The 13974-nt window shown below is 36.9% G+C and overlaps 1 long non-coding RNA gene across 1 annotated transcript in view; it reads left to right on the top strand.

Moving 5' to 3' along the window:
• The window catches only part of LOC145504124 (uncharacterized), a 382163-nt gene extending 371402 nt beyond the window's left edge, over positions 1-10761 (top strand). Inside the window, exon 6 of the long non-coding RNA XR_014052126.1 lies at positions 10481-10761. This is a non-coding gene — a long non-coding RNA (uncharacterized LOC145504124). The remainder of the gene's footprint in view (positions 1-10480) is intronic.
• The last annotated feature ends 3213 nt before the right edge of the window (positions 10762-13974 follow it).

Below are 13974 nucleotides of genomic sequence, written 5' to 3'. Positions count from 1 at the left end.
TTAGAAAACGCATTCTCTGAAGTGACTTATTACCATTTGAAAGGGGAACTTTTATAAACTAGAAAGAAGAGAGGAGGAGAGGTATTTCCCATGTACTGGGTGCATTCTCTGTGTGTGGCTTTCTTATTTCTTTGAAAGGAGAAGGGCTATTCACCTGAGAACATTATAGTCAGCAGTGAGACATTCTATGTAGAACAGAGCCAACCAACGTGTGCTTGCCCAGCTGTTTTCTCACTGCAGGTCAGTTCCCACAGTGAATAAGATTTTTAATCTGAGGTATTTTTGCCTCTTAGATGAAAGTTTCCCCACAAGACAATTTTTAAAATAGCATTACTCCTCTCTTGTTTTGAGTTTAAAAAGACAAGAGCTACAAAATAGATTTTGATGAATTGAAGACTAAAGCATTTAGTCTTTAGTTTTCATAGATCTAAGAGATATGTAGTATAGAGTACTGGTTGTAAAGCCAAGCCAGATGGCTGGGTTTGAATGCCACCCTTGACGCTATTTTAGCTGTATGACTCTGAGAAAGTTACTTTAATTCTCTATTTCTTATTTTCCTCATCTGTAAAATGTGTATAAAAAGTATACCTTATAGGGTTGTTTTAAAGATTAAATGGATTAACATATATAAAGCAATTAAATAGTACCTGGCATGTAGCAAGGCAAAAAGATATCTCCTGACTTTTTGAAAATACTTATTACATTTAAAATCATCAGTGATCCACAGAGGATGCTGATTAGAGAATTTGAATTTATCTTACTTTTAACTGTGTGCCTTGGGAAGAGTCGCCATCTCTAGGTTTCAACTTCTTTATCCATAAAATGGTCAGAAATTTAGGCAGCCTCTAAGATGGCACCGAGGAGCCCTGTCTCTGGTATTCATACCCTTGGTAATCCCCTCCCTTTGAATGTGGGCTGGATTGAGATGCTACTTCTGAGATGAGGTCGTAAAGGATAGTGGCTTCTGTCTCAGAAGCCCTTCCTAGCTCTCTTTCTCAGAGCACAAGCTGCCCTGTGACAGGGATACGTGTTGGCAGTTTATATAGAGGCCTGAGTGTGAGGACTCACAGCCAGCTTGAAAGAATGTGAAAGTAGATGCTGAGCCCTTTACAAGTCTGTGAAGATTAGGGTCAGAGCTGACAGCTTGATTGTAACTTCAGGAGAGATGCTGAACCTGCTAAGCTGAGAGGCACCCACATTGCTCATTACAGACATTGAATTGATAAACATTTCTTGTTTTTAGCTACTAAGTTTTCAGGTAATTTGTTATGCAGCAATAACTAATATAGTCAATGAGGTAATAACTAATTATTAATAGCTATTAGCTAATAACTATTGTAGTCAATATGGGGAAGGTAGTGAATGAGCACAAAATGTAAAATTGAGGCATTAATATTATTAATAGCTGCCTTAAAGAAACTAAGTAATATATGCAAAAAAGACCAATAAATTATCTTACTTTATTTGCTTCATATGTATTTGTACTGAAGAGCCTGGCAGGCTACAGTCCATAAGGGTCACAAAGAATTGGACACGACTGAAGCAACTGAGCACGCACACGTGTACTTGTATTATTCATTAACAACAACAACAAAATACCTTGAGAGCACCTTCTTTGTGCCAGGCAGCATTTTAGGACTGGTAACATAGCAGCAAATACAGGGAGTGCATGTATACAGGTAGGATGCTTGTGTGTATCTTTTACTTTAAAAAGATTGGCTATGAAGAGACTCCATGAGAAAGTAATATTTAAGTCAAGATCCTAAAAGGACAAAAGGAGCAAGCCATGAGGAATAGGGAAGAATATTCCAGGCAGAGGCAATAGTGGGCTAAGGCCCAGAAGCTGGGGCTTTTCTCTGCCTTTAGGAACATCAGGAGATAAGGTCAAAGGGGCGTGGGAAATCAGTGCAGCTTCCTGTAGACCATTTAAAAACAGTGGGTTAACTCTGAGTAAGGTGAAAGATCACAGTGGGTTCTGAGTGGATTTCAGCAAGATCTGATTATGGTTTTGCAGAGTTTTTGGATGCTAATCGAGAATAAGTCTTGAGATGGGGACAGCCAGGAGGCCACTTACTGATATTAGTTAAGTGAACTAATCAAATGTGTTTTACTTTTGTGGTAATTGGAAATAAGATGATCTAAAATTTCTTTTCATTGATAAAATTTTAGGCAAGATACATTGATTGTCTTAGAAACACATAGCCAACTAAACAATCAATACGGACGATAATGATTTAATACTTTGATGCGTAAAAATTGATATTGGTCTGCAACCACTGCTTGTGTGCTATGTTGCTTCAGTCATGTCCAACTGTGTGCGACCATGTGGACTGCAGCCTGCCAGGCTCCTTTGTACATGGGATTCCCTGGGCAAGAATATTGGAGTGGGTCTGCTACCCTAGTTTTATCATAATTGTATTTATTGTTGTTTTTGTCTATCAAATATAGTGTTGAAGCATTTTTTTAAAAAAATGGCTATTTCTTATTTGGTCTTATTGAAAAAATAAAAGAAAGTAAATGGAATAAATAGAATGTAAAGGAACAAAACAAAAAATATTATTTTAGGTCAAAAAAATGCAAACTTTTATCACAAAATAAGTTAAAGCAATGTAACTTTTTGGCTATGATAAACCAAAAGTTGTAGTAAGGACACTCTTGAAATGTTTTTATTTCTCTAACAGTACCATGAAAAAAATTATGTCAGACTATATTAATCATGAGAATAGATTTGATTCCCAAGATAGTTTTGGCAATAGCCAGGCCTGATAGATATCAACAGCAAATTGTTAATCTTTTAGCCAAAAAAAGCAAACATACAAACAAACCAGGCTACTTGTAAATATATATAGTCTCTAAAATGTTATGGCATTTATAAAAAGGAGGTCAATTCTAATTTAACTCAGCTTATTGCTACCTTTACTCTGTTGAGAGAATTAAACTATGGTGTGTTTCTTTCTGTATCTGATCCTTTATAAAACTGATATGTGGATATGGTTTATGTTCTTGGCATGGATCTTACTATCAATGATGGTGGAGATCAAATGGAAAATTGTTTTTCCATTTCCTATGAAAGCACACAGAGTTCAACTGAAATTTGGGGGCCAGTACAGGTGAGACAATTTTACTTTTGTAAAAAAACTACAGGTGGAAACTAACATACAATACAATCAAGTTCAAATATTTCAAATTTAATGTTAGTCAAGGAATAATATAAATGGCTGCTAAAGTCTCCAAGAGAGGAATTCAAGGTTAAAATCTTTTTTTTTTTTTTTGCTGATGATCTTATTGAGTGACCTTGGAGAAGGGGAAAAATGTTCTTTTTATTTTAGATTTCTTAGACATACTAATTTCTCCTATCATAAGATTAACACCTAGAATATATGTTGTACTTGAACTGATTTATCTTTATGCAAGAACTTTTCCTTATACTTCTAATTTTACAACTGAACATTTTGTGACAGCTCACCATCAGGTTCGGCTCCTCTCAACAATATTGCTGTTTGAGGGGTGCTTTCCCACCTGAGCACTGATCATTATTAGGTGCTCACATTTCCTCAGACAGCCCAAGCAAATTTGAATAATATCAAATGGGGAAATTGCCAGAGCTTATTTTAGGAGCAAATCATTGGCTGTGTGTGAATGGCACATGCCAATTTTCAAATAAAGTAGCAAGCATCTACAGGTATCTGGTAAAGTAATGGCGTCTTAACACTAAGTGAAAGTGAAAGTGAAACTTGCTCATTTGTGTCCCACTCTTTGTGACCCCATGGACTATGCAGTCCATGGAATTCTCCAGGCCAGAATACTGGAGTGGTAGGTAGCCTTTCCCTTCTCTAGGGAATCTTCCCAACCCAGGGATCAAACCCAAAGTAGCCATATTTGGGGTTCTCTTTAAGCAAGGCCAAATAACTGAGTTACAAACCTTTATGTCCCTGTATTTATATATTCCTGAACAGAGGATATTTCTCAGACACAAGAACTACAAATCTACTTAGTATATTCTTCATCTTATTACTTTTGTGCCTTCTATCTAATATTCTTTTAAACAATAGATTCTCTTTAACGAAGGTCTCTATTTCATATACCATTGAAATTCTGTAATTTGAATCTGCCAACTTTCCTGGTCTCTTGATGAATTTATTTCTGTATAACACTGAGAATAGTGATGTATGCTTCCAAAAGAAATAAATTTATGAAGTACAGTCTTTCAAGTTATATGTTGTTCACAATAGGAAATGGGTATTCTTGGAGCTGGTTATCGATTTACTGTGATTGCAGGGTGCTTGAAAAGCTCAAAGATAAATGATTGGAACCCATATTAGAATTCTGTTGCTGTGTAACACATTACCAGTGAACTGGAAATCAAATTCATTTCATTTCAGTTCAGTCGCTCAGTCGTGTCCAACTCTTTGCGACCCCATGAATTGCAGCATGCCAGGCCTCTCTGTCCATCACCAACTCCCAGAGTCTACCCAAACCCATGTCCATCAAGTCGGTGATGCCATCCAACCATCTCATCCTCTGTCGTCCCCTTCTCCTCCTGTCCCCAATCCTTCCCAGCATCAGGGTCTTTTCTAATGAGTCAACTCTTCACATGAGGTGGCCAAAGTATTGGAGTTTCAGCTTCAACATCAGTCCTTCCAATGAACACCCAGCACTGATCTTCTTTAGGATGGACTGGTTGAATCTCCTTGCAGTCCAAGGGACTCTCAAGAGTCTTCTCCAACACCACAGTTCAAAAGCATCAATTCTCCGGTGCTCAGCTTTCTTCACCATCCAACTCTCACATCCATACATGATCACTGGAAAAACCATAGCCTTGACTAGACGGACTTTTGTTGGCAAAGTAATGTCTCTGCTTTTAAATATGCTATCTAGGTTGGCCATAACCTTCCTTCCAAGGAGTAAGCGTCTTTTAATTTCCTGGCTGCAATCACCATCAGCAGTGATTTTGGAGCCCCCCAAAATAAAGTCTGACACTGTTTCCACTGTTTCCCCATCTATTTCCCATGAAGTGATGGGACCAGATGCCACGATCTTAGTTTTCTGAACGTTGAGCTTTAAGCCAACTTTTTCACTCTCTTCTTTCACTTTCATCAAGAGGCTTTTTAGTTCCTCTTCACTTTCTGTCATAAGGGTGGTATCATCTGTATATCTGAGGTTATTGTTATTTCTCCCGGCAATCTTGATTCCAGCTTGTGTTTCTTCCAGCCCAGAGTTTCTCATGATGTACTCTGCATAGAAGTTAAATAAGCAGGGTGACAATATACAGCCTTGATGTACTCCTTTTCCTACACGTTCATTTATTAGCTCACAATTACATAAGTTGGATATCTGGGCAGGAGTGGTTGGATTCTTTGCTCAGGGTCTCATTATCCAAAATCAAATGATGACTGGGGCTATGCTTCTCATTTGGGCCTCAAAGTATTCTTCCAAGATAAGGGGCTGTCAGAAGAATTTAGTTCCTTGTGTTTGTAGGACTGAAGTCCTTTTAAAAGGCTCATGTGATTAGGACCAACCTAGACAGCATATTAAAAAGCAGAGACATTACCTTGCTGACAGAGGTCCGTCTAGTCAAAGCTATGGTTTTTCCAGTAGTCATGTATGGATGTGAGAGTTGGACGGTGAAGAAAGCTGAGCGCCGAAGAATTGATGCTTTTGAGCTGTGGTGTTGGAGAAGACTCTTGAAAGTCCCTTGGACTGCAAGGAGATCCCAGCAGTCCATCCTAAAAGAAATCAGTCCTGAATATTCATTGGAGGGACTGATGCTGAAGCTGAAACTCCAATATTTGGCTACCTGATGGGAAGAGCTGACTCACTGGAAAAGACCCTGATGCTGGGAAAGATTGTAGATGGGAGAAGGGGACAACAGAAGATGAGACAGTTGGATGGCATTACTGACTTGATGGACATGAGTTTGAGCAAGCTCTGGGAGTTGTTGATGGATAGGGAAGCCTGGCGTGCTGCAGTCCATGGGGTGACAAAGACTTGGACATGACTGAGCAACTGAACTGAAGTGATTAGGATAGGACCACCCAAATAATCTCCTTGTTTTAAGATCAGTTGATCTAGGACCTTAATTACATCTGCAAAATTCTTTCAGAGCAGTTTCTAGGCTAGTGTTTCAATAATTGGGAGAAGGCATGTGTACACCGGGAGGGGCAGGTTCTAGGCGCAGGGTTTTTCTTAGAATTTTGCCTACCACAGAGCTTGATTATTAAACTGTCTTGATTATGAACCATGTCAACTTCCAGTAAATTCTTTCTAATACATTTTTTAATCTGGAATCAGTTTCTGTTCCTTTGGTCACTTCAGTCTATTATTTTGAGTCAGTTGTTAAAATGTTACTTTTCTTTGTGTGGGAAAAAATAATTTGCTTCAAGATATCCTTATAGTTACCAATATACATAGAATTGACATTCCCAGTCAAAGGGGGAAAATTAAAATAAAATTCTATAGATATTAAAGTTTGATTATCACATATTTTCCAATGTCACAGTCATTCAGATACCAGGTAAAGATGGAGACGCTGGGCAGAGTGGAGGTGAATGAGTCTACATCTCTGGTGTGAGGGGTAGTGGTGGGCTGTGGGGATGTGGATAAGGAATGGCAAAGTATGGGTCACAGAAAGCTTGGTTTAATTTCCTGATGCTACTGCTTACTTTGTGTTATGACACGAAGCTGTAGAAGATACCATTTAGTTACTTAAGACTGAACCATGTTGAAGAGTACCTGACATTTCCATCTCATGATTTGGGCATCGATTTGGATTTGTTCTTGTCTTTTCCATCCTACATCCACTGTCTTCATTGAAGCCTCATCACCTCACAGTTGGATTACTACAATAGCCTCTTTCTTCACTCCTCTCTTCCCAGACTTTTCTCCTTCAATTCAGCCTACACATGGTTGCTAAATTAACCCTCCTAAAACGTGACTGTCATCACATTAGTCCCTTGATACAGCAGGCAGAACAGAGCAGAGGGAGATAAACTGGGCGACAGGAGTCCTAGACTCTGATCCTGGCTCAGCTGCTGCCAGCTGGATGTGTCCTTCTACTTTCTACTGCCCTTCTGGGCAGGATGACACTAGTGGAGTCAGAAAGCTTCCTCTAACTCTAAAATCTCATACACCTGTGATACAAAATCTACAGTGTGATGAATAAATTTATACAAAATCTGACCTGCATATCGCTGCCTCCGTTCCCTGCATTCCTTCCTCAGCTGAGCAACCCACACATTCTCAGTCCTCTCTCCTCACGGGGATCATAGCATCTGTGGGCAGTGAAAGTTAGTCCTCAGAAATACTACATGTATCCATTTGGATTGGCTCACTTTTGTGAAGCTTTCCCAGAGATCTTCAGTTTTTACACTACAATTTACACCTTTGGGACTCACACCTTTATCTCATAACTTAGCCCCTTCTTATGGATCATCTAAGCGATGGTGACAGTAATATTAGCTAAAATTTATCAAACACTTATCAGGTGTTAGGCACTACATTAGTGCTTGTTTTCCTTATCTCATATATTTACTTTCAAGGTACTGTTATTGTTCCTGCTTTACAGATAAAGAAATTGAGGCATAGAGAGGATGAGATACTGTCCAGAGTTTCATCCTGCTGATTGATACTGGAGTCCTAATTCCTAACCACATCTGCCAATTCCAGAAACCATATCCTTAGTCACAAGACCATACCATTGATATATTATTTCTGTTTTGTCTTTTTTTCTTCTTGTAAATTAAAGTATATTGTCAGAAATTCTATCCAGTACTTCTTGTTGAACATGACACAAACCTGTTATGTGACAGGTACACATAATAGAAGTTCTCAGTAAGAAAATAAGTGGTTAATAGAGATTAGGCAGCATTTTATCAGGGATGGGCATTTTTTTATTGGGTTGTTAAAAATAATGTATTAGATCTATATGTCTCTATGAGGAAAGTTGGTAATAAGATGTTATTAATTTAAAAATACAGAATATGATAAAAACAATGTGTTTATTTATATATTTTTAAAACTTTAAGATAGTCTTTTTCTATACGTACATTTTAAATTAGGACTTAAAGAAGGTCTATAAATTAACATGTACATACTGGGGCTTCCCAGGTAGTACTAATGGTAAAGAACCCACCAGCCAATGTAGGAGACGTAAGAGACATGGGTTTGATCCCTGAGTCAGAAAGATCCCCTGGAGGAGGAAGTGGCAATCCACTCCAGTATTCTTGCTGGAGAATCCCATGGACAGAGGATCCTGGCGGGCTATAGTCCATAAGGTCACAAAGAGTTGGACACGACTGGAGTGACTTAGCATATATGCACTTATAAAATTATATTTAAATTAACATGGAAAAGAAGTAGGAAGGCAATGCACTAAATTTTTAATATTGACTGCTTGTGATGAATGAGATTGGATAGAAGGAAAAAGAGGTTTAGCTTTTCTTTATATCTCTTATTGTTTGAATTGACAATGGTGGACATGCAAAATTTTTAGAATTTGAGAACAGAGTGGAAAAAATAAAAATTGAAACTTGAACCTTAAATGATTTTTTGTTTCATTTGGGATTTTTAAAGTAGTATTATTTTCTAAAAAGTATTTATCTTCATTTTGTGTTTATCATGCACTTGGCTGATTTTTAGCAAGTTGGATATACATTTTTATTATTATTTATCATGAGAAGAATATTATATTGTAGTAACTAGAAGAATAGAGAATTCTTTGGCATGTTTCTTCAGCATGGCTCATCTGAACTTCATACTAACTGTAAGGCTGACATTCAGGACTGTGAACTTTATTTCCAAATTCAGTCAAATATCCTCTTCTTAAAAGTGTTGTATACTGAGTTTGTGGTTGATTTATTCATCACATGAAAAACTTGGTATTAATCCATTAACTAATACTAATAACTAATAAAAGGCTAGTCATATGAAAGTATTTTGGAATCCTTTAACCTATCATTTTCACAAAAAGAATTCCAGAAAGCCAATATTTAAAGACAAAAGCTAAAATTTTGAGATGCGATATTCTCAAACATTGGCTGTAAAATCCCTATAATTAGCATGACCCTTGGAGAATGTCATTGGATATTTGATGAAACAGGGCATGAACTCTGTCCTACCACGCAGGGGGGCCTGTAATACTACCCAGAATGACGCCTGGGAATTTTAAACTAGTAGATAGTTCTTATCTAAAAAACTTAGGGAGAAAGGCATTTGTCCACTCTAATGACTTCTGTTAGCAGATTTATGCCACTTAGATAAATATATTTCCACCTTCCTATCCCCTAAACTCTACTTAGATTTTAAAAAGGGAAGAAAAAAAGGAAGATGTGTCTCATCTCAGTTTTCATAACTGGAAAAATATGATATAATAATTTTCTAGGAAGCCACTCTAGTTCATATTCTTTGTTACAATATTTTAAAACATGCCTAGAGTTACAAACATGCAAACACAGAAAACCATTGACTTTCTTTGTAGAATTAATCACATATTTTAAGAAAACAAATAGAATTAAATTGAAATAATAGACCAAAGAATGAGATACCTTATTAAAAACGTTTCAGTCAGAAGTCATTATTCCCTGATAAACAGCTTTTCTAAGTGGTCATTGTTTTAGTAATTATAAGGCCATTATCCTTCTTCTTACATCAGTCTTGATGTAAAGATCAATGAAAAGAATAAATGTCTCTTTTATAAAGATAAATACTGTTGGAAAAAGAATGATTTAAAAACGAAATGTGTCTGTTATAACCAGGGGTTTGCTCTTTGATTAAAAGTATCTCTAAAACAAATAACCTGCGTGTGTATATGTGTGTGTAACTAATGCAATTAATCTTCATGCTAGATTAACTTGATAAAATATTGACCTAATTTGGGATTAAAAGATTACGAGTAACATTTTGCACTGAAGGCTGCAACATGCCTCATGTCAACGCAGTAATGACAGAATTAACCTCCCAAGCCCTCTTCAATTGGGGCATTTCTGAGCTGCTACTTGTGCAGTGTTTAGATGACCTACAATGACTGGTCCACAAAAGGCCCAGTGATGCTATTTTCTCAGCCAGTTGAGCTGCTTCTATGATTCAGAACTGTGAAAAGGGAAAGCATATTCAAATGCACTTCTAGAAATGACTAACTTCTGCTTGTCAAATAAATGTTTTAATTTACTAGTACAACAAGTTGTCTGGAAGTACTTAAAACATTTTTATTTTGAGTACAAAAATGCCATTAATAAATGTGGTACAACTGAGCATGCACACACACACACACACACATACACAGTTGCTTACAAGTGTTAGACATTTTGCCATTAAATGTAAAGACTTGAAGGTAGAAGAAAATTTCCCTGTTGTTTCACTCTCTTTCTGCAATTTTGGTTATAGTTTTCTGAAAAATAATGAAGAATTCCTACTGATAGTATGTACAGATAGAGACAGTGGTGTCTGACTCCTTTTTCTCATTGGCCAAACTCTATACTTTCAGATGGTAAAGAATTTGCCCTCAGTGCAGGAGACATGGGTTCGATCCCTACGATCCCCTGGAGAAGAGAATGACAATCCACTCCAGTATTCTTGCCTGGTGAATTCCATGGACAGAGGAGCCTGGTGGGCTACAGTCCACAGGGTTGCAAAGATTCGGACACAACTGAGCGACTAACACTTTCACTGTATACATATAAAATTCCAATCAATGCTTAACCTCCAATTGCCCTTGGCAGTTAGAGGTGAGGTTGCATAATAAATGAAATACATAGATGGTTAAAAGGGATTTTTTAAATAAAAATAAAATAAATAAATTAAATTAAATTAAATTAAATAAAAAGCAATTATGAGAGAGAAAAAAGCAGCATTGGTGCAATGTCTACTTACTGAGTGGCATAAAATAAAACTGGCTCATGGGTTTTACATTCTTGAATTGATCATATTTTCTTTTAATAGATTTCCAATTATCTGGATCCTGATTTCCCTTATTTGTATAAATACATCAACTAGGTTGATGGAAGAGGGATTGAAAAATCTCTGTTCTATCCACTTGTGAATTAAACTTAATATATGTGAATATGTGAAAGAAGACTTTTTCAGGCTGGGCTGGGCTTTATGAAGGCACATAGTAATGCTGTTCACAGGGGGATTTGAAGAGTTACAGGTCAAGGTTTATTACATCAAATGTGAAACAATACATTCTTTCTCTGCCATTAGAGCTTCCTTCTAGATTTCAGCAATCAAAACTCTTCATGTGGAGAACACACACAGTATGATTTTTCTCAAATTCTATAACAACACGCTGTGGATCTTCCTTACAGGAGTGAATTCCAGAGAATTTTGACTCATGTTATGACCAAGCTAAGAAAACTGTTGTCAATATTTCTTAGAATAAGTATATTTTATAAAGAAATAAATGTCCTAACACATTTGATCAATTTTCTATGGAAAGCAGTACATTAATTTGGAATATGAGAAGCAATAAAATACACGAGCCAAATCATGACTCATTCTTTATTGCTTTTTCCTAAAAGTGGAAACTCCTATCATCAGTTAAGCATGTATATTAGAATATATATATATATGTATATATATAATAACTTATATTGGTAGTTCAATAGATGTGTATGTATGTACCTAAAAGTACCTCAAAAATATTTATTACCAGGGTTTCTGATTCACTATGGGTGGAGGGCCACTTACTGCTTTTTCAGCAATTTCTTGCCTGCTATTCTTTCTGCATCATTACTCATTTCCTCTCCTTGTTTAGTGGTGTTTTCATTTGTAGCTCCATGTAGAGCTACATAGAGTAGCTCTACATGGAGCTACATGGAGACTCTACATGGAGTCTACATGGTTCTGCCATTTTATCTCTGCAAATATTTAGCACATTGAACTAGTCTTCATTGTTTTTCATGTACAGAAACTGAGAATAAAAAGAAAAACTAACAGAAGAAATTACTACTTTCTTGGATTCCATTGAATCCAATCCATTGAATTTGGTATATATGGTACCTTATACTTAAGATGTTTTAGATAAAAGACTTTTAGGCACTCCTGTCTTCAGCAGATCAGAAACAAATTAAAGGGTAAAAGAGATTGTAATCTTTCTGTCAGTGAGTGTAATTGTCTCCACAAATTGATTAATGCTTATAGTAATAAAAGAATAGACAAACAGAAAATTATTTGCATAAAGCACAAAAATACAAGTGTATTCCAAAGGAAAAAACAAAAATTTTGTTTTTTTTCTGACAGAATTTTTTCCTTTATACTGATAATATTATTCAATTTAGCAGAATTTATCTGATAAGTGTTCAATAATTTTGTACTAGTGTCATACAAAAAAAGACCAAGAACTGTGCTGAAAACATATTGACTTTTTCTGTCCACATCTCTTGACCTGTTTATGAATTTGAGATTGTAGACTAGCACTCCCTTTTTAAAACTCTTTTTATTTTTCTTCACTTTCCTGGTGTGTCAATATCCAAATTCTTCTAGTGTTTTGATGACTCAAACTACTTTCTTTCCTTTCCTGAATCCTTTAAAAAGAATCCCCCTACTTATTCTGTTTTAGGTCCTTTTCATCCCTCTTTGGTAATTCTTTTGATGCAACTATCAACTTTAAACCAAGAGAATCAACAATTAATTCTGGTTATTTCTAAGCAGTCGTATTATGGGAGACTTTCTAATCTCTAAAATATTTGATTTTTTGCAAATAGTATGTATTGCTTTGAAAATTAAAAGTACTGAAAACATTTGAAAGACTTAACTGGTAGTTGATAGTTCATTACCCCCACCATAGTTTGTCCCCAGGTAAATAACAGGGAGGAAACACAGCCCCACACATCAACAGAAAATTGGATTCAAGATTTACTGAACATGGCCCCACCCTTCAGAACAAGATCCAATTTTCCTCTCAGTCAGTCTCTCCCATCAGGAAGCTTCCATAAACCTCCTATCCTTCTCCATCAGAGGGCAGACAGACTGAAAACCACAATCACAGAAAACTAACCAATCTGAGCACATGGACCACAGCCTTGTCTAATTCAATGAAACTATGAGCCATGCCATGTAGGGCCACCCAAGACAGATGGGTCATGGCGGAGAGTTCTGACAAAACGGGGTCCACTGGAGAAGGGAATGGCAAACCACTTCAGTCTTCTTGCCTTGAGAACCCCATGAACAGTATGAAAAGGCAAAAAGATAGGACACTGAAAGATGAACTCCTCAGGTTGGTAGGTGCCCAATATGCTCCTGGAGATCAGTGGAGAAATAACCCCAGAAAGAATGAAGAGACGGAACCAAAGTGAAAACAATACTCAGTTGTGGATGTGACTGGTGATAGAAGCAAGGTCTGATGCTGTAAAGAGCAATACTGCATAGGAACCTGGAATGTTAGGTCCATGAATCAAGGCAAATTGGAAAGGTTAAACAGGAGATGGCAGGAGTGAACATCGACATTTTAGGAATCAGCGAACTGGGATGGACTGGAATGGGTGAATTTAACTCAGATGACCGTTATATAAACTACTGTGGGCAAGAATCCCTTAGAAGAAATGGAGTAGCCATCATAGTCAACAAAAGAGTCCAAAATGCAGACTTGGTTGCAATCTCAAAAACGACAGAATGATCTCTGTTCGTTTCCAAGGCAAACCATTCAATATCACAGTAATCCAGGTCTATGCCCAGACCAGTAATTCTGAAGAAGCTGAAGTTGAATGGTTCTATGAAGACCTATAAGACCCTCTAGAACTAACACTTCAAAAAGATGTCCTTTTCATTATAGGGGACTGGAATGCAAAACTAGGAAGTCAAGAAACACCTGGAGTAACAGGAAAATTTGGCCTTGGAGTACAGAATGAAGCAGGGCAAAGGCTAATAGAGTTTTGCCAAGAGAACACACTGGTCATAGCAAACACCCTCTTCCAACAACACAAGAGAAGACTCTACACATGGACATCACCAGATGGTCAACACTGAAATCAGATTATATTC

Source organism: Giraffa tippelskirchi, chromosome 1 (genome assembly GCF_054371585.1).
Source record: "Giraffa tippelskirchi isolate mGirTip1 chromosome 1, T2T-mGirTip1v1.2.pri, whole genome shotgun sequence".
Taxonomy (NCBI): domain Eukaryota; kingdom Metazoa; phylum Chordata; class Mammalia; order Artiodactyla; family Giraffidae; genus Giraffa; species Giraffa tippelskirchi.
The sequence above is the reverse complement of the archived record's forward strand: the minus strand, read 5'-3'. Positions and strand labels throughout refer to the sequence as shown.